Raw genomic sequence first — 27,338 nt, 5'->3', positions numbered from 1 at the left:
TTAAAAAAAAAAAAAAGTACTATAGCGTCCGCAATTCAAAAACTTTTTTAAGGGCCTATTTTGTCTCTCTGTGACTTTCTAGGAGATGGAACTAGGTCACCGTCTTTCCATAACATAGTATTAAATACAGGTGCATAGAGGAAAAGACTGACAGGAAGGCTTCACTCAGTGATGTTTGCTGGCACTTGTTCAGGGTGGACAGAAGCCTACCCCACCCAGAATGAAACCTCTCCCTTCTGAGTCACTACAGCCTCAAGAATATCTTAAGGACAAGGCTGCTTATTCCTGAAAACTTTAAAAGATCTCAAAATTCTCTTCAAGTGAGAAAAAAATGATGTTTCAAATTCTTAAATGCAAAAGGTAAGTCCTATTTATAAATCTGTCAGCAGTTAAGACTTTATGTTTTGTTTTCTTTATCTTTCTTTGGCAGTATTAGTATGACATACATTCACTGATTACACCCTCACAATACCTTCCTCTTAGTCTCTTCCCTCATTGATCCTTCTCTGGAATTATTGTGCTTTGCCATATTCTCTATATATAACCATCATGTTTTGTTTTGTTTTAATAGCCCAAGGGATCTCACTCTTAAACTTTCAAAATGAAGACAGCACTTTTAAATTTTTGAAATGATGAAGACAGCAGTCTACAAGACCCTATGGTCCTGGACATGCTAAGCAGCAGCCCAACAGGGACCTACCAATGCTCAAGGAGAAATGCTGTTTTGAGGTCAACAGGTTGAAACAAGTTCAAAATGGCGACAGCAGTTCCGGAACAGGATCCTTGTGCTGCAGGGATTACAGGAGATCTTTACGGGGATCAGATCTCCCCTCCCAGGTCCTAGACAGCACAGGAGAGTTTCACAGTAGACTGTGCTCCTCAACAGCATGGAAGCAATTACAGAAGCAGATCATAATCTTCCAGCTCCCCAAAAAGTTCTGGGACCGCAGCTCCCAATGAGGAGTTGAGCAAGAGTATAGGGTGGAAAAGGTCTGGAAGGCCTTACACAAAGCCTTGCAAAATTAACATGTATAAAAAATTGGGGTTGGAGAGATGGCTCAGTGGTTAAGAGCACTTACTGTTTTTGCAGAGGACCTGGGTTCAGTGCCTAGCACCAACATCAGGTAGCTCACACCAGGGCATCCAATGTCCTCTACCCTCCAAGCACACCTGCATGCACATGGTGGACATAAACTCACACACACAGACACACACACACAATAATTAATAAATCTTTTTTTAAAATGACAAACAGGAAGGCTGGAAACCTATACAAGGCTGAGAAGAGCCAGGTAGGGCCACGGGCACAAGTGCAAAATCACTCATGTGTCTGAGAGTCATCCTCACCTCATTCTAACACTAAAACCCAGTCATGGATGGGGATCTATGGTGCTAATGAGACATGAGACATGTGGCACATGAAGCTGAACGGTGACCTACACTGGTTAAAAAAATCCAGTTTGTGTAGCACTCTCATTTGAGACCAGGGAAGTAACAAACCTCACCTCTGAGAAAGCTGAAACTTACAAGATTCATACAGTCCCCTCCCCAACCTGATGGAACCAGTAAGCAACTGCTGGGGGAGGAGACTGATCAACCCAGCTGTTGGAGAGCTGCCTGCAAAGCATGCAGGGAGCTGGGATTAGAGCTTTCCTGAGTGCTGGTAGCAGTGGGCCTGGCATCTGTGAAGCAGCTGCTTTTAAGATATTCATGCTCCTGTGAATAACATTTCACCCATACTGCTGTAAGCCCCCCAAAACTCACTGGGTCACCAAGGTGGACTTTGGTAGAACTCCTATTCTGGTCTTCATGGGTTCCCTATCTCGAGTGAATGTGTGTGTTTGGTGGGGGGGGGGTGTCTCCCTGTCTCCCCAGGGAAAAGTCTCACACAACATCCGCATTAAGCAAATGAGTCACAAAGCCTTTGCAGAGGGCACTGTTTAGCTGCTAGGCTTTCTCTTATCCTTCCTGCAGCTTCCTCCCTTGGAAGAGCATGTTTCTTAATGAACTGTCTCTGCCTTTGCTGCAGTTATGTGTCTGCTCAGAGTCCCTCTAGAGCTCTCAAGCCTGGTATCTACCCATATAAACTCTAATCCATTAGACTAAATATCCTACAAACCAGACTTATCCGTTGGTTGTCATTTAACTTAGCATTTCAACTAATGTGTTGAATTAATGAAATTAAGGAAATAGGACTGGGTGCACTGGCACACACCTTCAATCCTAGCACTCAGAAGGCAGAGGTACATGGATCTCTGTGAGTTCAGGCCAGCCTGGTCTACATAGTGAGTTCCAGGCTAGCTGGAGCTACCGGAAACCCTGTCTCAAAAAGACCAAAAAAAAAAAAAAGGTTTATTTTATGTGTATAAGTGCTTTGCCTACATGTGTGCATGTGTGTAAGCACACCCATGCCATGCAATATCCAGAGAGGTCAGAAGAGGACATTGGAGTCTCTGGAACTTGATTAGAGTTAAGGACAGTTGATAGCTGCCTATGGGTACTAAGAACTGAACCCAGGTCCTCTGGAAGAACAGCCAGTGTTCTTAACCGCTAAGCCATCTCTCCAGCCCTTCAAATAGTTAATTTCTTAAAAGCAAATAATTACCATAAAATTTAAAATACTGATAATATGAACCAAAGCTGCCTTCTCCTTCTCCACCCATAGACCATTGCATTGTGATAGCTCAAAGGAAAGCTATATGCAGAGTTAAAAGGCTTCAAGTTCCCCAAACAGAGTCAAAAGCAAGGGGCCTATCTGCTGTCTTCTTCAGCACACCTCAGGATGAAAACTTGCCTGGCTGTTCTTGGGGCACTCTGCCTTTATCCCTAACTGCTAACATGGCTCCAGTGGCTTCCTTTAATGAGGCAAAGTCCAATCTGAGACCTACTACCAATGTAAAGTTACTAGTTATCAGAGCAAGAAATCCAAAAACTGAATCAGAGTGCTTCAGTCACTCAGTTACTGTTTCCCAATCTCATTCATTCTTGGACTTATTTACACAATGATTAAAATTCAAATCAGCTACCAGCTCAGCCTCAATTCACAAGACTCTCCATCCTGGAATAGAATCTGTAAGAACTACTAAGTAACTGAAAGAAGTGCATTTGGATCTCTTTTGCATTCAATGCTGGAACTTGCTTTTGTTTCTTTAATTTGGTTATTCACATTAAAGTAGTGTTTGTAACAATCTCTCAGAAGACCTATCCAGTGTTGACAGTGTCTCTTAAAGATGAACTAATACTAGAGTTCTGTATTAAAGTATTAAAAAGGATTTTTTAAGCCAAATGTAGCATTTTTAAAGCCTGTACAATGGGCCCCAGTGCCCTGCCTTCCGGGTGCTCTCTGGACTGCTGTGGGAACTGCTCTTCACTGCTGGCTCAGATTTGAGGCCTTTCTAGCCAATTAAGTCCTAATCCTACTTCACACTTGATAGACTGAACACAGATACACACAAGTAAATTCACACAGTTAACTCTAGGTTCAAAGTTACTTTTCTTCAGGATCTTCATGGCATAATCAAGTATCTATGGCATGTTGAACTGCCATGCCTGGCAACAATTTTAAGCGAGAACTAGTGTAACTCAAAAGCATCTTTTACAATGGGCCAGTGAGATGGCTCAGCAAGTAAAAGTGCCTGCCACCAGGCCTGACAACCTGTGTTGCATCCCCAGAACCCACATGGTAGGAAAGAACATTATCCTCTGACCTCTACATGTGTACCATGTGTACCAAATACGATGTTCACCCCAAAATGCTTCTGTTTCATGAGCATTCAAACAATCCTTGTGAAATATCAAGTTAGAAATATGTTTTTTCATTTCTAAATGAGCTGAAAAATCACATGTACTTGATCAAATACATTCACGAATACAACAAACCTAAAAACAGATTGTGGCAAAATTTGCTTTATCACCTAACCCAATTTCTTTTCCACTTGGAATGGCCTATCCTGTTAAGTTTTTTATCGTACTGCTATATCTTCATGGAGAAATGCCCTCCAAGGCCAACATGTTGAAGGCTTAATCCCCAGCTTGGTGCTATCAGAAAATGACGGACCTTCTAGTGGTGGGCCTAGAGAAAGAAGTGAGATCACTGGAAGCAGACCCTGCAAGGTGCCACTGGCACACCAGCCCTTCTCTATCTCTTTACCTCTCAGCTGTCATGTGGGGAGCAGAACCATCCACCATGCATCCCTGCCACCTTGACGCTGCCACAGGCTCAACATGAACCGAAATAATTATCTCCTTCTAACTGCTGTCTCAGGTATTTTGGCAAAGCAACAGAAAGTTGACACACAAACTATTACAATTTAAATAACTTTCAGATACTCAATCATGCTTCACAGCCTTATAATACATGGAAATTATTAAAATTTTGTCCCAAAATTGACAGGACAAAGAACATATATATATCAAGTTCATAATTCTTTTGTTTTTTTAAATCACATGTGTTGATGCACACCTTTAATCCCAGCACTCAGGAGGCAGAGGCAGGTAGATATCTGTGAGATCGAAGCCAGCCTGGTCTATACAGTAAGTTTCAGGCCAGCTGGGGCTACAGGGAAATCCTGTCTCAAAAAGACAAAAAAAAAAAAAAATCACAACTATAAAAATCTACAATTGAGTAACAGCAAAATAAGAAATTCAGCAAGATACTAAAATTCTGCGATTGCATGAATTATTCCTTTTTAACTTTTATTTATTATTTATTTTTATTTTATGTGTATAAGTGTGTTGTCTACATGTATATAAGTACACCCATGTACCTATAGAGACCAGAAGAAGACACTGGATCCCCTGGAACTGGAGTTACAGATGGTTGTTAGTTATCATGTGGGTGCTGGAATTAGAGCCTAAGTCTTATGCAAGAGCAGCCAGTGCTCTTAGCTATCTCTCCAGCCCCACATGAATTATTCTTTATAATTAAAAATTTATTTACAGGCAAGTATGGTAAAGCATGTCTATAATCACAGCACTCAGGGGCTGAAGCAAGAACATCATGAGTGTGTAGCAGCCTGGACTGAACAGCAAGATCCTATGTCTAAGCATTTTTTTTAATCTATTATGCAACTCTAAGAAAAAAAAATTGAGGGCTGGAGAGATGGCTCAGCAGTTAAGAACATTGGCTGCTCTTGCAGAGGACCTGAGTTCAAACCTCAGCACTCACATGGCAGCTACTGTCTGTAATTCCAGTTCCAGGGTATCTGACACTCTCTTCTGTCCTCTGCAAGCACTGCATGACCTGGGTGCACTTATATATGCTTACTCATAAAAATAAAATAATAAATAAGGGGGCTGGAGAGATGGCTCAGTGGTTAAGAACACTCTTACAGAAGACCCGGGTTCGATTCCCAGCATCCACATGGTGGCTAACAACCATCTGTAACTCTAGTTCCATGGCATTGGGATCTGACATCCTCTCCTAACCTCTGTTGGCACTGCATGACATGGGTGCACTCATCTATATGCGAGCAACACACTCATACACATAAAATTTTAAAAATAATAAAATAAATAAAATAAACATTTTTAAGAAGAAAAAAATTAAATCGTAATTAAAACTGTCATAACATCTGCAAGATTACATCTATAATTAATTTATAGTTTACTTATAACCACAAAAAGTGCCAGAAATTATGCATCAATGATCAACTTCTATAAAAATTAATGTTATCAAGTGTTAAATTTAACTAATAATTCTTAAAACTTTGATTCATTTGGTCTACAAAATTAGGAAAAAAATATTGTAGTATTTATTGCTAATGAAAGTACTGTAATGAAATGTAAACTGGAAAAACAGTTTTGAAAAGCACATACACAACACACAGTTACATAAACATATTTTTTTTTTAATTCTCTTTAAAGACTGGGCATGGTGGTGCACATCTTTAATTCCAGCAATCAGGAGACAGAGGCAGGGGGATCTCTGTGAGTTCAAGGTCAGCCTGGTCTACACAATGAGTTCCAGGTCAGCTGGAATTAAAGTATAGATAATTAAATTACAGTACCATGTAATTCAGCATTTGAAGAATCACACATAACAGTCAGAGCTGCTCTGCAAAGCCAGGCACACAACGGGCAGCACCTACACAAAGCGACTGACTGTGAGGGTGAAAAGGCAGGTCACAGGCTTCATTCAACCATGTACTTTTGTCATGTCAACGTGTAAAATTAGGGTGAACAATTAGGACTTAACAACTGGCAGTGATTTTTTTTCCTTAGAAACACATGACTGTGTATCTTAGTATTGATAATATCTAGATTTGATGGACTCTGGTATGAACTGAAGAGACTAACCCAGATTTTGAGGATGAGGACCCAAACGCATCGTGGAGACAGTCGCGACTCCTCAGTCTTCCTTTGTTCCAGCGGTTGTACTGACTTGTACAGAACAGCATTACCATGTTTAGTTAAGTTATAGACTGCACATGAAGAAATACCATATAATATCACATTGATCCCTTTCTAAGGATCCCATTCTGTAGCCCAGGCTGGACACAAACTTTCAATCCTCTTGCCTCAAGCTCCTGAGTGCTAGGATTACAGGTCTGAATCACCACACCCAGCCCAGATTGTTTTAATTTATGTAATGGTACGCTGCTATCTCTGAGTACTTTTTCTCACTTCCTTCTCAAGTCCATACTCTCCAACCTTAACACTACAAGTTCTCCCAAATACTTCAGGCAGATCCCATCCTATGCTTCGGCTCAGTCAACTTACACTGACAAAATCATGCCAGAAACCAATTCTGGCATCAACTTTCTCGGAGCTTTTCCTGTGTCCGCCCAATCTTCCAATGCTCCTCTCACCTATGCCCCACTCTCCGCCATGCATTCTTGCAGCAGAGCCCAGGAAGTGTTACTACTGGTGTGGATCAGGTTCTCACCATTGCAATGAAGCATCCGACGAAGGGGATGTCCAATCCTGTATGCATCCTCAAGCCAAGGCCATGGTAGCCTCTTTGTATGTGCCACATGCTCCACTGGATGCCAACGGAACCACAGACAACCAGCGAACAAACCCAGAAATACTCACATAGGCAAATAAATTAATTTTAAGTCCTATATGTTTATGCCAGAAAACATGAACATACATTTTCTAATGTATTTTATTTATCCAATATATTTCTAAAAGATAATGATTAAGTAATTAATATTACTGTTTGGATGAGACTATTTTGCTATACATAATCTGAAAATGGGAGTTTCCTAAAGTCTAAATTACAAAACTGCCTTGTACTTCTATTAAAATAGTTTGCAGTTATGAACCAATAGCCATCTAAAAGGGATGTTTAGACTACTGTTAAAGGTAGTATGTTATCTAACATTGAAATTAACAATATTGCCTATGGCCATACCACCCTGAACATGCCTGATCTCCTCTGAAATTAACAATATTAAATACCTAGGTATTTAATAAATACTATACTATTTTCTAAAAAAATTCCCAAGCAACCTTAAGGTGATGCAGCACAATAGAGAAATCAAATGCATTTTTTATATTTATTCTATATTTACTTATTTGTGTGTAAGTGGATGTGTATGGGCACACATGCCACGGTGAGTGTGTGCAGAGGACAACCCACAGGAGTTGATTCTTCCACCATGTGGGTTCCGGAGATCGACTCAGGTTAGCAGGCTTCCAGGCAAGCGCCTTTACCTACTGCGCCATCTCACTGTTTCTGCATTTTATTTTTTCATAATTATCTTTTACAAAAGAATATGACTTATGGAGAAGAAAAAAACTTGGCCAAAAAATAGCTATTTCCCATGGGAAAGGGCGGATGGAGTGGAACAAACTGCTCCACAACAAATTGCTGTGACACACATGACAAAATGACATGATGAAACTCATTACTTTGTATGCTAGCCTAAATCAGAGAGACAGAGAATACTTCCCACAACTAACAAAGTAAAATTTCCAAATTTTAGAAATCCAGCAGTTTAATATCTCCCAAAGTAGTTGGGCATGGAGGCACATGTCTGTAGTCTCTGTTATTTTGGAGGCTGAGGACGGAGAATCCCTTGAACCAGAATGTCAGCAGTTGAGTGACACTGAGAACTCCCAGCTGGCACATTCTCCCTAAGTAACAGGCCCTGAGGATGGTCTATGTAGCAAGATTAAAACCATGAGATTATAGTCTAAATCTCCAAAAAGGGCAGACTCTACTTTTTTTCCAGCCTCATTTCTACCAAATGCCTCTCATCACATATGCACATACCATCACACACCAAACACTTGTGTTGCTTCATGCGCTTGCAAACCCTTGCTGTGACCCTCTCCCACCGTCTCTGGGTCTTCTTTTCATCTCTCCCACTCTCTGAAGCCTTTATTAACCTCCAGTTCTAGTGGGAGAACAGAAAGTTCATACCTGTGTACCTTATTTCCTGTGATTTCTCCTAATACAGGAGAATCAAATTATAACTAAAAAATCATGCTATTTTGTATAAAGCACTAAGGGGAGGAGGGAATAGAATCAGAATTTTTTTGGTCAAATCTGTGCCATGTGTGGAGACTCCTCTGCAACATCTTCATCTGCCCTTGCAGGTTCAATAGCAAGTTCAACTCTCACTTTTCCCACAAGCACAGCAGCTCTAAACACGCTAAAAAGACTGACAAAAATAACTGATTTCTGGTAAGACTGAAGTAAAGAAATGTAAGCCTGAAATGGTCGATGTCAGGAATGGAAAAGAGGTATCACCTTTTTACCAAAAGGCTTGATCTGAAATTTTAGATAAAATGGACAAATTCCTAATAACCTGTCATTTAAGGGTATCTGAACTATCACAACACTGTTCTTGCAACTCTTCTGAAAGAATGACATTAGAGAAAAGTAAAAGTTTTTAAAACCATCTTTTATTTATATAAAAAGGGCATATTTAGTAAAAGACACACCAAGAAAAGTTTTTAAAGATAACAGTACAGATAAAAGAGTAAAGAGAAATTAAATGAAGACCTGAGTAAGCAGCATCTAGGACTCAGTGCTGTACGTGTCAGCATCCTCCAGAGTGAATCCAGTTCCAATTCCATTCCAATTAAAATTCTAACTGGCCTTCTTCTGTAGAAATGGGAAAATTCTAAAATGTATGCTGAAATGCAAGGGACAATGGCCAAGATATTCTTAAAGCATAACTAGGCAGGAAGCAAAGGTGCATTATAAAGTTATACTAATAAAGCAGTGTGGTGATGACATGTGAACAGCAGACCACTGAACCAGAGGGGTTCGCACACGCACGAATACTGGATGGACTTGCAGTAAAAACAGGCAATACAGAATAATGAAGAAAAGATAAACTTGCCATCAAATGCAACTGGGAAACTGGATATATATTTGGTAGAAAACAACAAATTGAGTCCTACCTCATATAACCGCATCATAAACCTACACATGAAAACAATAGATTCTCTCTCTGTAAATTCATATAAAACATTATATTTATGACTTCAGAACACAGAAACTAAAATAGGGTCCACCACAACATAAGCCACAAAGGGAAAAATGCATAAGAAAGCCACAGTAGAGCTCCTGTGTGCACATCCATGAGATGTTGAACTTTTTTATATACTTGTTGGCCATGAATGTGTCTCTCTCTTTTTGGAGAAATGTCTATTTGGGTCTTTTATCCATTTACTAATCAGATTATGTGGCTTTCTGCTGTTGAATTCTTTACATATTCTGCATATTAATCCCCTGCTGAATACTAGTTTGACAGTATTTTCTCCCGCTCACCAGGCTGTCTCTTTACTCTGATAGCTGATTCCTCTGCTGTGCACAAGCTTCTTAATTTGTTGTAATTTCTTTTGTCCTCATTTCTCTTGCTGCTTGTGCTTTGGGAGAGTTTTATCCAAAAGAATCTTTGCTCATACCCATGTCCTTAAGTGTTTCTTCTGTTTTCTTCTAGCAGTTTACTCACCCCACTTTGCATGGCTACAGTAAAAAATAAATACATAAAAATAAAATAACAAATGCTGGTGTGGATGTAGAGAAAGAGAAATTCTTATACATGGCTGATGAGACTAGGAATTAGAATAACTACTATGGAGATTCGGCAAAACAAATACACTGGAAACAGAACCGCCATGTGTTCAAAGTATTTCAATACTGGGTATATACTCAAAGAAAACCAACCATATTTATTGCAGCACTGTTCATAATAACCCAAATACAGACTCAATTCAGATGTTACTCAACAGATAAGTAGGTTTTTAAAAAAAACTTTATTGAGAATTTCATACATGCATATAAGGTGTTTTGATGAAATCCACGCCCACTCCCAACTCCCACTCCCACTCCAACACCTCCCATATTTCCCCACCACTTTTTTCTGACAACTTTACATACTTTCTTTCTGTCTTTCTTTCTTTTTTAATGGGGCTTTTTGCTACAGTAACATTCCCCCCTTTGAAGAGGTAACCCCTAAGTCTTTTAGGGGATAAGAGCTCCCAAACAATAAGTGGATTTTTTAAATGATATGCATGAAAATGTTCAGCATCTCTAGTCATCAGAGAAATGAAAATCAAAACTACATTGAGATTTCCATCCCCAGATGGAATGACTAGCATCTCAATAACCAACAAATAATGTTGGTAAGGATACAGGGAAAAAGGAAAGCTCATGCACTGATAGGAATGTAAACAGTCCAGCTACTATGAAATCAGCACGGGGGTTCCTCAAAATAATTAAAAACAGAACTGCCATATGATCCACCTACCGCTCTGGAGTATACCCCCAAAATCAAAGCTAGCACTCTGAAGGGTTTATCACTGCACTAGTCACAAACAGTCAAGGTCACAAATAGTCAATAGTCACAAATCAGCCCAGGCACCCATCAATGGATGAGCTGATTAGAAAATATGTTTAGCACTGCACTATTCAGAAATAGTCAAGGTATCAAATCAGTCCAAGCACCCATCAATGGATGAACTGATTAGAAAATATGGCATATATGGCATCAAGCTTTATTCAGTCAGAAAGAAAAATGAAATTATGTCATTTGCAGGGAAAGGGGTGGAACTGAGGACCATCTGAGTAGATGAAATAAGCCCACCTCACAAATACAAATATCACACATCTTGTCTCATCTGTGATCTGAAGTAGAGGGAAAGGCATGTGGAAGGAGAAAGAAGGTAATGAGGGGTAAGAAGGGGGAGGGGATGTGGGCAAAGTGTAACGACATCTTGTATGTATGGAAATGCTATAACAAAGTACAATTTGTTCAATCAATATGTTTTGAGTGATGTACTATAAGCTGCAGAGATGACTCAGTGGTTAAGAGCACTGGCTGCTCTCTTCAGAGGATCTGGACTCAGTTTCCAGCATGTACATGGCAGATAACAATTATCTGTAACTCCAGTTCCAGGGAAGCTGACACCCTTTTCTGGCCTCCATGGGCACTGCACACTTGTGGTTCACTTACCTATATGCAAGAAAAATACTCATACACACAAAATTTAAGGGGTATATCAACACAATGGAGTGTTATATAACCATAAAAGAGGGAAATCCTGGTGCTTCGGGGAAGGGAGACGGATTTGTAAACCCCAGAGCGAGGTTCGGCCTGCCCGAGGCCACGGTGTTTCTGAGACCCCGGGTGAAGCCAGCGTCACCATGTCTGACCGCAAAACCTTCAACTGAGGACTTAGGGGATAAGCAGGAAGATGAATACATTAAACTCAAAGTCATTGGCAGGATAACAGTGAGATACCCTTCAAAGTGAAAATGACAACACATCTCAAGAAGCTCAAAGAATCACACTGTCAAAGACAGGGAGTTCCAGTGAATTCACTCGGGCTTCTCTCTGAAGGTCAGGGAATTGCTGGTAATCGTACTCCATAAGAACTGGGCTTGGAGGAAGAACATGTGATTGAAGTTTATCAGGAACAAACAGGTCATTCGACAGTTTAGATGCTCTTTTTATTTCTTTTCTTTTCCCTCAATCCTTTTTTATTTTTAAAAAATAGTTATTTTGTAATAGTTCTTTTCATTTCAAAATGAAAACTGAATACTGACACCCCATCACTTTAAACATCTGGTAATTTGAATTCTAGTTCAATACTCATTATTGGTCGCTTTTATTGTGCTGATTTCTGGTGATCCGACCTCAGCTCCCTTCATATTGCCCTCTTTTTGAAAATTCCATGTGTGCACAGAGAGGCCATCTTTTTCAGGACTGCATTTTCAGGTTTGTGGTGATTAAAAAGATCGACCACAGCAAATTTTCATAATGACCTTCCAGTTGGCCCTGAAGTTCCAGCAGGTGACTGCTTCACTCCTGGACTATGATTTTCAGTGGGAGATGAAGTTTTTCAGATAACTGAAGTGTGGAAAAATGATCTTTCCTCATCTTGAAGCTACTTTTAAAAATCTGAGAGTCTGGACCAAAAGAAGATCAGATTTGGAGTCAAGATGACAGATACGGCGAGTAGAGACTAACCCCAAAATGGCTTCATTGAAGATAAAGCATTTTAAGATTTAAAAAAAAAAAAATCTTGCCAGAAGATCCCAGAAAAGTTCTAATTTTCATTAGCAGTTAAAAGTTATTCATGCAGAAATGTATGCAGCAGACCACTGCTCCTTTTGATTTTATTTGTACTTTTTGGCCTGGGACATGGGTTGTCAATGGACATTGTCTATAACAGCTTCATTAAAATAAACAATATTTGTAAAAACCGTAAAAAAAGAGAATGGAAATCCTGTCACTATGGCAACAGAGAGACCTAGAAGACATGTCAGTGAAATGAGCCAAGGGCAGAAAGATTAATAATGGTGCCATGTCATAGGTCCAACCTGGTTCCACTACACAGAGAGAAAACTGCCTTTACCTTGCTTTGTGCCCAACTCTTGTTATTTCAAACTTTCCTCCCAACAGCCAGCCCTTCTCATAGTCTTTTTAAGATTTCTCATGCCATTCATACAAAAGGTCATTCCACGATTATCTTGAAAAGAAACTCTGAAGAGTAAGTATATCCAAGAGCCAGGTATGGTGGAACACACCTGCAATCCCAGCACTCAGAAGCCTGGGACAAGAAGATAACATGACTTCAAGGTCAGCCTCGGTTACTTTGCCAGCTCCAGGACAGCCACAGAGTGAGATCTTGTCTCAAAAAAATAAATAACAGCCTGAAAAGGTGATTCATGCCTTTAATCCCAGCACTCAGGAAGCAGAGGCAGAGAGAGAGGCAGGCAGATCTCTGTGTTCAATGCCAACCTGGTCTATACAGTGAGCTCCAGGCCAACCAGGGCTACATGGTAAGAGAGACCCTCACTGAAAAAAAGAAGATGAATTCTATCCTGTGAGCTGTGACCAAAGTACAGACATAGACATCTAACATGGCTACTTTTAGGCCCTAGTTTTACAGGTTAGGTTTCTCGTTTATCAACCCAGCCATGTGATTCATGCAATACTTCCACTTAAGATCAAAACAAGACCTTATGCCTCTTAGCTGTTTGGCAGGACAGAGAAAATTAAAACCTTCAGAGAAAACCAGGAACACCACGGAAAGAGACTTAAATGCTATCTGGGATATCAAAGACTGTCATTTGTTCTTTTGTGAGAAGCTAAATTTGCAGTGCGTAGATCTCAGAGTTCATGAAGGCAGAATTCCTGGCCAAACAGAGAGAATCTGTTTTCAGCTTAAGAGATAGTAGTCACAAAAATAAGTGATATGGGGCAAGGAAGCAAGAACAGGTGGAAAGTAGGTTGGAAGGAACAAGGAAAGAAAAGGAAAGAAAGGTAACTTGAACCCAGGGGTGGGGTGTCAGGCAAGTGTACCAACCAGGGCAACAGACCGGTGGGGGCGCAAAGCCCTGCAGCATGGTGGGCAGTGGCAGCAGGCAACCAGGAAGGTAATGGAGGTTTGTAGACTAAGGGAGGAACACGTTTATCTCTTCTACTTCCAGTGTCAACCAACTATAGAGAAAAGATAAGGAAAGAAAGAAAAAGATTCTGTGGGAGCAACAGTAAGATACCATGGTAAAAGATGAGACAGAAACCAGCACAGCTTAAACTAATAAATGGTGCACATGACGTACGTACAAAGAACAGAAGCTCTGCGCCCAAGTATCTCTGAATTCCATGGAATTCACCGGTCTTTGCTTTTATCATGTTCTAGGATGTTCCCCAAAGTCTCAGCCTTCAAATCATCTCATTCTGAAACTGAAGAGCAAAGAACTCTTTTTTCTCTACATTATTCAGGCAATTTTGTTAGGCAAATCAAATTAAAACTAAAGTCTGTTTCAAAAGAGCCAACATCCGTATAATGAATATGCCCCAAAACTATATTTTATCTATTTTTATTATTAAGCTTGGGTATTTTCCCTTAGAAAAGGTTTTAATATATGTAATCAAAACAATAATTTTCTCTCCTATCATAGTGGTAAAAACCAAGAAGCTAAACACCAAGTTACTCTTGCTGTCAGAGACACATTCTGGTGAGACCTGGCACCATGCTTTTGCCATGGGCTGTGAGAGCAAAGCCAGAAGCAGTCCACAGGCCTCTCAGAAGACAGTCTGACAAAGTGCAGCACATCTGGACTTTGGACCATCTGTCAGCACTTACCACCAGTCAGGTGGCTCTCTACCTCAACTGTCCCAGGCTGGCCTAGAATTTGTATTTGGAGAAAAAAATTAAAATAATCATAATTAAACTTGTGACAAAATTATTTACTAGATGGACATTTACTGAGCATCGTTTATAAGAGGGCAAAGTAGAAGGCCCTGAAAGCACGAGACCTGATAAGGGGAGGATGAGTACTCTGCAGTGAGCACAGCAGAAAAGCTGGCGTGAAGTGTCCATGCCGGGGGAGAGGGAGGATCCAGGACAAAGGACAAAGGAATCGCTCTGAACTGAGTGTTCACCGGTGAGTAGAATAAAATCTTGAAGCAACAATAGATCACACAGTCCATGCATACAAAACACTTAGTGCTTTGCATATCAGGGTTCAAACCACCTTGCTAATGTTACTAATTTCTCTTAGCCAACTCCACTAAAAAGTTACTGTCCATTTCTTTAAAATAGCATTATGACCACTGACTTAGACCATATTGCTTCAAATCCATCACTAATGACTAAGCACGAAAACTAATAACAATGACGTGATATTAAATAAACCACTGAATACAGTTCAAGACTTGAATGACCTCATTGGAAAGGAGATTGCTTTGCAGGTCTGCACACCTCCTGACCTGTGTCTGGCAGCCTATTCCCCAACTGTCAACAGAGAAGCAGTACTCTTGAGGCCAGAGACTGATGTTCAGCAAACAGGCACCTGGTGCTGCTATCCCATACTGTGCCCTCAGACAAGCCAAGGTAGCAATGCAACCTGAGAAGGTATATTTCCAATTTGGACAGCTGCCAAGGTGTTTCATACGAAGCATCCAGGGACCAGGGCCAGCCTAGCAGCCCGTGCTGGAGCCAAAGCAGCAGTACCCTGTATACATGTCCCCAAGACCCAGGGGTGACCTGCATGCTTTCTCTCACACCTGTTACTAGACACAGAACTGGAGCCCAGTTACTATGCAGACTCTAACCTTACCTGCAGCAACATAGCAACCACACCCTCAAATCCTGAGAGGATCATATTTAGCCGAAAAAACTGTCTACTGGGACACGAGTCCTGCATAAACAGTAAATACTGAAGCACAAGCTTTCAGACGTCAAAGAGCGCTAACTATCCAAATGTTTAAGTTCCGTTTCACAACATGGGGGTGGGAGGGAGATTTAAAGATTAGGACAATGCATTTCTTTGATTTTCCTAGAAATATACCATGAAATGTTAACTGTTACTTAAGCCAGCCAAAAACGGTAGTGCATGCTGTAATCCCAGCACTCAGGAGGCAGGGGCAGGAGGATCAGGAGTTCAAGGCTAGTCTCACTCACACAGATCAAGTTTGAGACCAGCCTGCACTACGTAAGACCATATCATATCCTCTCTCATACACACACAAAAAGCCATTTTTAAATGAAAACGAAAATCATGAAAATTACATAAAAAGTAAAAGCAACCATGTTACTTGAGTATATTTCAGTATTTAAAAAGCTAAACAGTCATATAAGACATTAAGTTACATTCATTCTTTAATACACTCAAAATTTTTTTTAATTTTTTTTTATTATTTCTATTTTATGTGTATGAGTGTATTGGCTGCATGTATGTGAATGCTAGGGATCAAACCTAGGTCCTCTGCAAGAGCAGTCAGTGCTCTAAACAACTAAGCCATCTCTCCAGCCCCCAGAATCAAAAATTTTAAAAAGATCCAGTGGAAACTAAGGACTGTCAGTAATTTACTCTGAGCTGGAAGCTTGTTTGCTGTTGGCCATCCTTCACAGTGACGGACGCTGTTGTGCAGGCACGTGAGAGAGACAAGTCAACAACATTCTTTCCCAGCCTGAGACCTTACCTGCTATAACACCAACTTGGTATTAGTATTGTACAGGGGAAGAGGTGCTTCTGGTGTAGTAGGGTCACAACTACTATGGAGGTAACCAGTTGATTTCTAATGGCTTTGAAGCCTCCTCCTCAGGAGAGAGTTTGTGCCTCGTACTACGGACTTGGTCAAAGACTCATGGCTGGGAAGGTCATAGATACTAGGGATGAACCCACTACTGTAGTTTTGCTAAATGGACATACTGTCAAACTGCCTCTTGAATATTTATACCCATAAACTAGTGCTGTCCTCAGCCTTGATCAGCCTTAATACAGAGAGAGACTCACGGCTGCAAAAAGTGCTGAGAATAAGTGCCTTCTGGGTATTCCACATTAAACAGGACACTCACATAACACCATCCAAGGCTCAGGGAACATTGTGGAAGAGGTGACAGAGAGCATGTAAAAGTCAGAAGACAGGGAGGGAGGCTGTGAAATATCTTATTGTTACAACACGGCCCAGTCATTCATGAATTCACAACAGCTGCAGTTGGCTACATAGGGCCTACACAAGCCTGAGCCAGTAAACATTCAACAATAGATGAGAGAGGGTCTCATGGGACCCAGTCTTGCCAGTGGAGCTAATGGCAGTCAAAGTCTGCTCGGGGAGAAGAACTCAAGCCATCAGTCCCTGTCTTCGGTGATGCATACACTGGCGAGTTATCCATGCTACAATGGATAGCTACACATCCTTGCTCATTTGAGTGGTCCTGGTTAAACCAAAGGGTCACAAAACAAAAGACATGGAAGTGAAACGGAGAGTTGGTGGAAGGAAGGGAGGGTGGCAGGAGTGGAAACACAGAAGGTCAAGGGATGAATGTGACCAGAATGTATTACATACATGCATGAAACCGTCAAAAAGTAACTAAGGCGAAGAGAAAAATCAAAAGAAAGGTATAGGGGCCAGCAAGATGACTCAGTAGATAAAAGTACTTGCTACCAAACCTGATGATCTGAGTTAATCACTGGGACTGGGAAGGCAGAGGCAGGTGGATCTCTGTAAAAATCAAGACCAGCTTGGTCTACATAGTGTGTTCCAGGCCAGCTAGAACTACCTCGTAAAACCCTGTCTTAAAAAAAAAAAAGAAGCCAGGTGTGATGACACAGGACTGTAATGTCATGTCTAGAGGGAGGGGGGGGACAAGGCTAGCCTGGGCTACACAGGCAGACCCTGTCTAAAAAGAGAATAAAGGGGAAAAGAACAAGAAGAAGAGAGAACACTGTGAGTGGCCTGCTTTGAATGATTTACCTGCCAGGAAACAAAACCCAGATCCACAGAGTGAGCCTCTGCTTTCACATTTTGCTCTGAGTGTACCATCTCAATGACTTTAATAATTCCTAAGTCTCCACCATAGAATGTGGGCTACACTTTCAACTCCTCCACCGGACAACAAACATGTTGATAATTAATGTTTTTAAAAAAAAACCTGAATTTTTAAAACATTCTTATTACCAATAGTTTTCTTTAAAAAGAAAAAAATATTTAGGGGGCTGGAGAGATGGCTCAGTGGTTAAGGGCACCAACTGCTCTTGCAGAAGACCTGGATTCAATTCCCAGCACCCACATGGTGGCTAAAAACTGTCCGTAACTCCACTTCCAGGGGATCTGATGCGCTCTTCTGACCTCCATGGGCATTACACAGGCATTCTTACATGCAGGCAAAACACATATACACATTGTATGAGTGTATTGCTTGCATGTGTGTAACTCCACCACGTGAATGCAATGCCCTCAGAGGTCAGAAGACAGCATCAGATCTGCTGGAACTGGAGTTACAAATGGTTGTGGGCCACCATGTACGTGCTGGGAACCAAATCTGGGTCCTCTGCAAGAACAATCAGTGCCCTTAAACTCTGAGTCGTCTCTCCAGCCCCACCATTATTTTATTAATACCTGACAGGAAAATTTACTTACACAGATTTTTTTAAAGAGCTTGGAGTACAGCACATGGTAGAGTCTAGCACGCACAAGATCCTGAGCACTGGAGAAAGCAGGGGACAGAGCAAGAGAGAAGAGAAGCAGCAGCAGAAGTGCATATTGGAATCGCTGTGGACAGTTAAGAAAGTGCTAACACGTAGGTCCTATTGCCAAATACCTGGGATTAATGAGTCAGGCTGTAACACAAGCATTACAACTCTGTCATATTCTCTGGCTTCTGATGGCAGCAACTGTTAATTCTATGACATTCATACTAATACAATAATTTTTTGGAAAGTCACCCCAAATCCTCTTTTATATTAAAAGAAAAAAGTAAATATTTTCATATCATCTTGTTCAATGTAAGAAGAGCATTTGGTTGGTTGGTTGATTCACTATGTAGTCCAGGCCTACCTCCAGCTTAGGATCCTCCTGCCTCTTCAGTCCACCTGCTGTCATTACAGGCCTGTTGCCACCAATTTTTAAATGTATTTACTTCTATTTTATGTGTATGAGTGTTTTGCCTGCATGTCTGTAAGTGTACCTATATTGCACAGTGCCCTCAGAGGTCAGAAGAGAGTGCCAGATCCCCTGGAACTGGAGTTACAGATGGTTGTTAGCCACCATGTGGGTGCTGGGAACTGAACCCAGGTCCTCTGCAGAAAGGAACAGACAGTGCTGGTAACCACTGAACACTCACTCTGTCTAGTCCTGGCCACCATTCTTAACTGTTCAAGTTCTATCTTTGTATAGCTATTTTCCCTTGAATTTTGATTACAAAGAAATCTATTATCTGTTGTACAGATAATCACAGCTCTGAAGAATATTGAGGTATCCTAAGGTGAAACACACACCCATCCCTTTCCTTCCTGCTTGCTCATCACCTTCTTGAATTATAAACTACACACCTCATCAGATTCCTTTGCAGAATCCTTTTATCTCTTTTTTAAGATTTTTTTTAAGATTTTTAAAAATTGTGTGTGTGTGTGTGTGTGTGCACGCACGTGTGTCTGAGTGTGGATTTGTGTACATCAAGTGCAGTGCTCAAGAGGCCAGAAGAAGGTGTCAGATCCCCTGGAACATGGTTGTAAGCCACCTAATGTGGGTACTGGGAACTGAACTCAGGTCTTCTGCAAGAGCAGTATGCACTGTTCACCAGTGAGCCATCGCTCTAGCTCATCTCTATTTTATTACAGCCTTTGCAATCAAAAAGAAAACAAAAACAGATCAGAAAATGCAAATGCATTACATGCTCAGCAACTGCACCTGGAATACCACGCACTGGTTACTCTCCTTGTTCTGTGACAAGGCACCTGACAAAAGCAACTTAAAGATGGAAGGGTTTATTTCAGCTCATAGTTCTTGGGCACAGTCTATCATAGTAGGGAAGGACAGCAGCAGGAGCTTGGGCAGCTCATCCACAGTTAAGACACACGGAGAGATGAGTAACTGTCCTCAGCTCATTGTGTCTTTTTATTCAGTTCAAGTTCCCAATCAATGGAACCCACAGTAAAAAGTGGGTCTTCCCAACTCAACTAACCTAATCTACGGGATCCCTCATAGGCATGCCAGACGCTTGTCTCCTGAGTGATTCTCCATTCTGTCAAGTTGACAATGTTAACCATCACAATGCCCATGCTGTTAATGCCCACCTGGTTGCAAAATATAGGAAAAATTGTTATTTGAAAAAGAGCATTAAGGGACAGGAGAGATGGCTCAGCAGTTACGAGCACTGCTGCTCTTGGAGAGGACCTGGGTTTGGTTCCCAGCACCTACATGGTAGCTAACAACCTCCTGTAACTCCAGTTGCAGGGAATCCAATGCTTTCTTCTGGCCTCCTCGGGTACCAGGCACACATGTAGCATGCATACATACATACATACATACATACATACATACATGCGAAACATGCATATAAAATAAGTCTTTTTTAAAAACCTTTATAAGGGAGCATTAAACCATTTTTTTAAGAAGAATACGAAACATCTGGACAAAGTATGTCTGTCACTTGCTCAAACAAGTGCTAGTTTCACTAATGCTGATGATCCTACCTAAAAAGATACCAAAGAAGAAGGGGTGATGGATGAGACACACAACAGTATGATATTCTCACCAGATCAGATGGGCTCGTGAACACAGGCTACATCTGCAGAGTTCTTTTATAAAGATGTGTCTGTAAGAAAAAGCTCTCCAACTTAAATATACATGTGTTCTGTGACTCCACATCTATACTACAGCTCAACAACTCTAAAATCTTCATTATTTATCAAAACTCAGCTGACATCATAGTTTGACATCAAATAATCAATGATGTTAAAAACAATCAAAAGACTCTATCTTTCAATTACATTAAGAAGAGTAATTGGAAAATGCTTATAAAACTTATAGTATGGGGATACTTTAGAGTTAAATTATGAAATACAACAAAAAATACTTTATTCTTCACTAATAAGAAATAGGAGAAAATTCTGTATGCTGTCTTCAAGTAGGGATTTATTTGTCCATAGAATTATGACAATCTATTACAAAATAACTCATTTCGTACTAATTGCTTGTTTCTACTCTTTGCCCATTCCCAAACTCACAACCCCTTAACAGTTTAAAACTAGATTCTTCATAACTGGGGAGAAACTCTACTTTGTAAAGTAAGAATACTTTGTATTCAAAATCACATCCAAAATAGAGCAAATTAGTAAAACCCTAAAACTACAGGTAAAAAGAAAGAAAGAAAGAAAGAAAGGAAGGAAGGAAGGAAGGAAGGAAGGAAGGAAGGAAGAGAGGGAGGGAAGGAAGGAAGGAAGGAAGGAAGGAAGGAAGGAAGGAAGGAAAGAAAGAAAGAAAGAAAGAAAGAAAGAAAGAAGATGTGGCTGCATTTTGCAGCAGATATGGCCTTTAACATGTTGATATGTTGAGAGTAGTATGTTTGGGCAAGAAACTACGATTTTATAGTATATTCACTCTTTAAAATGAAACCAATTACAGGCTGGAGAGATGGGTCAGCAGTTAAGAACACTGGTTGTTCTTGCAGAAGACCCGGGTTCCAATCCTAGCACCCACATGGCAGCTATCAACTGTCCATAACTCCAGTTCTAGGGAAATCCGATAGCCTCTTTGTGTGGGCATTGCATGACACGGGTATACTTGCCTACATGCAGGCAATACACACATACACATAAAATTTTAAAAATTAAATTAAATTAAAATGAAACCAATTTCCATCAGTTGTTTAAGAACAGAACTTGTGGGGATGGAAAGAGTCAGAGCACTGGCTGTTCTTGCAGAGGAGCCGGGTTCCGTACCCAGCACCCATATGGTGGCTCACAAGTGTTTGTAACTCCAGTTCCAGGGGATCTGATACCCTCCTCTGACCTCTGTGGATGTTGCACAACACAGGTGCACTTACATTGCAGACAAAACACACACACACACACACACACACATACACACACACACACACACACACACGGGCATGTAAATATAAATAAAAATTAAAAAGCACTCTCTTACACCAGACATAGTGGCACAAGCCTTTAATCCCAGTCCTCAAGAGGCAGTGGCAGAGGCAGGTGGATCTCTATGAGATCAAGACCAGCCTGGTCTACATAGTGAGTTCTAGGCAGGCTGGGACTAGAGAGATCCTGTCAAAAAAAAAAAAAAAAAAGGTAATCTCTTAAAAATGTTCAATGAAGGCTGAGGATGGTAGAGTGCTAAGCCCTGGCCAGGCCACGAGTTAAAGCTCCAATACCAAAAACAATTTTGTTTCAATTAATTTTCACTTTTATGTACAATCACATGAGCCTCCCTTACATGCCAAACTACTGACATCTGTTTTTACCAGGGTATACTTGGAGGTTTTCTAAAGCAAAGAATATGAGTTAATTGCTCAATTATCCATTTCTTACTTAATCTTTCATCTTATCACAGCAAGCAATTTCACATAAACTACATGAAAAAAAAAGTGGAGGGAGAAAAATAGAAGATGACTCTCACGTTTCAAGTAAAAGGGCTCAAAAGACTCTCCTCTGAGAGAGTTTGAAAGCATCCAGCTTACAACACTGAAAGAAAAGCTTAGTCATAGCTTATATTTTAAAATGTATCTGAGGTTACCCCTAAATTTTTTAGTTTTGTTTTTGAGATAGGCTTTCACTCTGTAGCCCAGGCTGTCCTAGATGTCGCAGCAATCCTCCTGCCTCAGCCTACCAAGTGCTGGGATTATACAGGTGACCCACCACACCAACTATTTACCTCTGTTTCTTTTCTTTGTTTTTTTTTTATTTTATTTATTATTTTTATTTTATGTGTATACATGTGTTGCCTGCATGTAGTGTACCCGTGTCGTGCAATGCCCATGGAGGACAGAAGAGGCCATCAGATCCCCTGGAACTGGAGTTATGGATAGTTGTTAGCTGCCATGTGGGTGCTGGGATTCGAACCTGTGTCTTCTGCAAGAGCAGTCAGTGTTCTTAACTGCTGAGCCATCTCTCCAGCCCCTACCTCTAAGTTTCTTAATTACACAGTACTGATAGAAAACAAACCCTGAGTTAAGCATGTGTAATGAGCCACTAATTTTGCTGCGTGACCCTCATCAAGTCACTCTAAACTTGCTTCAACTTCTACCTCAAGAATAGAAATTAACTTCCCAGACTGTAAACTGTATTACCAAGCCTCAACAATAACGTGAAGTTTGTCACTGTTCCTATAATGTGAGTTTGCCATTCACTCCCTTTCCAAATTCTCCAACCTTTACAAATTCTTTCAATGGAATCATGTTACTTCTTAAAGAAAGCAATATTAATAAAAAAAATTTTGGTCTTTTTTTGAGACAGGATCTCCCTGTAGCCCCAGCTAGCTTGAAACTCGCTATGTAGACCAGGCTGACCTCCAAGAAAAGAGGAGCATTGAGGGAAAGTGCAACTCTACCACTGTGGGCTTCTATACAGCTAATAAACTAGAACACAGACAACTCTACCACTGTGGGCTTCTGTACAGCTAATAAACTAGAACACAGACAACTCTACCACTGTGGGCTTCTATACAGCTAATAAACTAGAACACAGACAACTCTACCACTGTGGGCTTCTGTACAGCTAATAAACTAGAACACAGACAACTCTACCACTGTGGGCTTCTATACAGCTAATATTCAAGAGACTAGAACATGGAGTCAGCAGGTCAGAGTATTTTCATAACAGTGTTAAGACACCTGCCTTGTTCTCTGAGGTTACCTTTGAACTATAATTTAGCGGCAATAATCAGGAAAACTTGCGGAGCTGTATCAAGACAGTGACCTCAAAATGTGTCAGGGCCACAGCACTTAGAGGAAAAAAAAAATGCTGTTCATATTAAGAATATTGCCATAAAAGTTAATATCATTATGTCCTGATCTGGTTTTAATATTCTATACAATAAAATGGGAAGTAAACAGAGACACTTCTGCTTAAAGCATGATTCTGACTCAACAAAGAACTTGGGATATCTTGAGCTGTGATCTTTAGGAACTGCCTTTCATTTCACGACTAGGGAGGAAAAACAACAAACCATGGCTGGAGACCTGGAGACCTGGAAAACTTGGAATTGTGTCATTGTTGTTGCTTTCTGTTTTGAGTAAAGCCTGTTACTTTAAGAAAAGCCGCTGACTGACTTACTCGTAAGGATAAATTCAAGTTTTCACGACAGCAAACGGTACCACAGCTTCCAACACTTTAAAGATGTTTTCAGTGAAATTGGAACATCATTTTGGAGGGCTTTGGGGGGTTTTGTGTTGCTGTTTTGTTAGAAACAGGGTCTCACTATGCATCATGGTTGGCCTAGAACTTATGATACAGAACAGGCTGGCCTTGAGCTCACAGAAATCTGCCTGCCTCTGCCTCCAAGCACTGAGACTAAAGAGGTGCGCCACCACACCCAGTGGAACATAGTTCTTAATGTAAAATAACTTTAGAAAATCCACAGAACTCCATGCAACAGCATATTCCCAAATGATCGTCCAGAATGTAATGAAATCACACATGGGGAAAAGAGCCATTCAAAGTGCAAACCAGACCTGATGGCATTTTAACAAAGCACAGAAAGCTCCCTGGTTGGAACTTGATGAAATTATCACTTGCTGGGCTTTGGTGAAGAATCAGAGAACAAACAGTCATGTGAAGAGGTGAAATACTTCCTTTTCCTAACATGTGTCCTTTACAGACAGTACATCAACCTAAACAGCACACTGCCGCAAAGTGAAAGCATAAGCAGGCATGACCATTTGGCTGTCCAAATGTATTAAAGAGACTTATAAGCCTGTAAAACAAGGCCATTCTTCTTCATTTTTTACAAGTCCTTTTTCATAAAAGCCTATCTTCATTAATATAACCCTTATTATTGACATTTAATGGAGTATATAATTTTATCTGCTGATAGCCTACCAAATCTTCAGGGCATTCTCAATAATCTTTACTGAGATATATGAACCCTACAAGCCTCTAGCTTGGCAGTTCATACCCCCTAGTCACTATCTAATGGAATGGAAGTGATGAGAGATACATATTATGTAACTGTAATCAACACTGAAGGACAGTTATAATGCATTTATAAAAGCTACTTTGGTGAGGGGAGGTTGGTTGGGTGGGGCTGGAGGTATCTTTTTCAATACTGGGGATTTAACCCAGGACTGTGCATACACTCTATAGAAGCAGACACTACCACTGCACTACGCCCCTAACCCGAAAGGTTACTTCAAGAGAATTAATTCAAGGAAGTGAAAGGTGGGTAAGACTGACTCATTCAAACAAAGGGTCAGTTTGAGCAAGAATAGAGAAATAAGAACACAGAAATAGGGCTGGAGAGATGGCTCAGCAGTTAAGCATGCATGCTGCTCTTGCAGAAGATCGCAATTCAGTTCCTAGCAACCACATCAGATGGCTCACAACCCCCTATAACTCCAGCTTCAGGGATCCTACAGGCCCTCTTTCTGGCCGCCACAGGCACTCCACATGTGCACAAACCCACTTCAGACACACATATATATACATAATTTTAAAAAAAGAACATTTGGGGAATAGTACATGATGTCGGACCATACACTGGCCGGAGGCACAGAAAAGTAGCTGCTTGAAAGCCAAATCTCCCATTGAAAGTTTCGACTGTAAAATGTATTAATTGAAAGGATTGAGGGTTCTTACTGAGAAGGAGAGCACTATTAGTAACACACAGGTTAAGACCAAATGAGGAAGACAGCCAATCTGCACAGAAAAGTCATGGCACTGCACTCAATCAGAGGTGCAGAAGGCAAGGCAAAGCTTCCAGAGGCAGGACAGGGCTTGGCCAGCCCATACAAGCTGCCAGCTGACAAGGGGAAAAGATGCATGTGGGTGCTAAGCAGGAGCTTTAGGGCGGGAGAGGTGCTGTGTGAGACACAGAAGATGCACGTTTCTGAAAAGAGACTAATTTGGAAGGACTTTGTAAAGTTTAAAGAAATCTAACAAGCATTTGGTCAAGAGGATAAGGAAAGAAGTTTTGGAAAATTCCATATAAAGATGAGCGTTTGAAGAATGGGACTGATATAATGACTGTAAGAACAGAGAGAGAGAGAGAGAGAGAGAGAGAGAGAGAGAGAGAGAGAGAGAGAGAGAGAGAGAGAGAAAAGTGTGTGGGGGAGAGAGCGCAGCGAAACACACAAAAAACTGGTTCATACAAATATAAATGCAGCCATCCCTTGACATCCACATAGACTAGTTCCAGCACTCCCCTCAGATACTTAAATCTACACATGCTCCAGTCTCTTGTATGAAATGGCACAGTATTTCCATCTAACTTATGCACACCCCTGTAATCATCTCTTGAAAATCATCTGTGTATTACTTATAATGTAAAAGCTCATACCAGAGAGAGAGAGAGAGAGAGAGAGAGAGAGAGAGAGAGAGAGAGAGAAAAGTCTGTTAGGGCCTGAGTCCAGAGCACCACACAAGAACAATAAAGCAGGATGGTCAGAGGCCAGCAAGAGTGCGGGACCACAGAGCTGGGAGGAAGGAGGGGACTGGCTGCTCAACAGCTAAAGAGCTTGAGGGGAAAAAGCAGCCCAAATGCCATTGTTAAGTGTTCAGGGACAGAACACAGACTGGAATGAATCTGGGATCGAGGCCTCATTAGCATATTAGTTACTAAGAATATTCTACCTGGGTTACATGGAACATGTTTTCCTGACAATAGTTCATCTACCTTTCAATTATAATAATTTCTAAATAAATGATCTCTCTAAATTTTATCCATTTTCAAAGAATTTATTTTAGACATTAAAAAACACTGGTTTTAGCATAAATAGAATTATACATTTGTACTTCATAATTTTTTTAACTTTTTATTTATTTGTGCATGTGTGTGTAACTATGCATGTGCCACCACATGTGTGGAGGTCAAAGGATGACTTTCATGAGCTGTTTCTCTCCATCCACTGTGGGATCCAAAAACTGAACTCAAGTCAAGCCAGTAAGCAGCGTTTCTCCAAGGTCACTCTCAGTTCCTGCCCTACTTGCATTCCTATGTTGCTTCCCTTGAAGATAGACTGTAACCTGTAAGCCAAGAGACCTGTACCTCCCTTAAGTTGTTTTTGGCCAGTGTTTTATCACAGTAACAGAGAAATCAAACTAGAACAATATTCAACAAATGGCATTTATTTAAGCAAAGATTAGTGTCTAACCTTTCTTTATTGGTAATATGAAGCACAAAATGAGATCAAATATCATTTTGGCATGCTTAAATCAAAGGTACATATAGCCAGACCTATGTTTATGCCAAAATAAGGCATAAAAGAATACATATTTTATTAATATAATCTAGAAAACAAGTTTGGGTGGTTTTGTGTGTTTTTAACTTTTTTTTTTTTTGTCTTTTTGAGACAGGGTCTCCCTGTAGCCCGAACTGTCCTGGAACTCACTATGTAGACCAAGCTGGCCTTGAACTCACAGAGATCCTCCTGCCTCTGCCTCCCAAGTGCTGGGACTACAGATGTGT

The 27,338-nt window shown here is 40.7% G+C and overlaps 1 protein-coding gene and 1 pseudogene across 5 annotated transcripts in view; one reads left to right on the top strand and one right to left on the bottom strand.

Annotated features, from left to right (window-relative positions):
* Positions 1-27,338, bottom strand: part of Myo6 (myosin VI) — a 169,189-nt gene that overhangs the window by 126,071 nt on the left and 15,780 nt on the right. The window lies entirely within an intron of this gene.
* Positions 11,472-11,905, top strand: LOC103729098 (annotated as a pseudogene).

Source organism: Nannospalax galili, unplaced genomic scaffold, assembly GCF_000622305.1.
Source record: "Nannospalax galili isolate Female #2095 unplaced genomic scaffold, S.galili_v1.0 scaffold512, whole genome shotgun sequence".
Classification (NCBI taxonomy): domain Eukaryota; kingdom Metazoa; phylum Chordata; class Mammalia; order Rodentia; family Spalacidae; genus Nannospalax; species Nannospalax galili.
This window is presented reverse-complemented; position numbering and strand designations above follow the sequence as displayed.